Source organism: Colobus angolensis, unplaced genomic scaffold (assembly GCF_000951035.1).
Source record: "Colobus angolensis palliatus isolate OR3802 unplaced genomic scaffold, Cang.pa_1.0 Scaffold82, whole genome shotgun sequence".
In the NCBI taxonomy this organism is placed as follows: Eukaryota; Metazoa; Chordata; class Mammalia; order Primates; family Cercopithecidae; genus Colobus; species Colobus angolensis.
The window spans coordinates 594,499-594,893 of NW_012122043.1; the positions used below are offsets into that span (position 1 = coordinate 594,499).

A 395-nucleotide genomic window follows, 5' to 3' on the forward strand; every position below is an offset into this window, starting at 1 on the left:
TGATTCCCAAGAACAGCCCTCCCACACTGGAGGGCCAGCACAGCAAGCCCTTCAAGGAGTTCGTGGAGGCCTGCCTCAACAAGGACCCCCGATTCGTAAGGCCCGCCTCTGGCCTGGCCCCTTTTGGACGGGCATATGGAGGGAGGGCATTTGCTTGGGGTGGGCAGCAGAGCCCGGAAGCCTAGGCCCCCCAGCCTTGTAGCTGTGAGGGCCTGCCCCAGTCCAGGCTGCATCACATTTGCTTCCCTGAGGCAGAGCTTGGCTGGGCCCAGTGACCGGTGTTCCCCTGACCCCCCACAGCGGCCCACGGCCAAAGAGCTCCTGAAGCACAAGTTCATCACACGCTACACCAAGAAGACCTCCTTCCTCACGGAGCTCATCGACCGCTATAAGCG

General features: G+C 62.3%; 1 protein-coding gene across 2 annotated transcripts in view; it reads left to right on the forward strand.

Moving 5' to 3' along the window:
- STK25 (serine/threonine kinase 25) overlaps window positions 1-395 on the forward strand; it is a 13,148-nt gene that overhangs the window by 8,210 nt on the left and 4,543 nt on the right. The window lies entirely within an intron of this gene.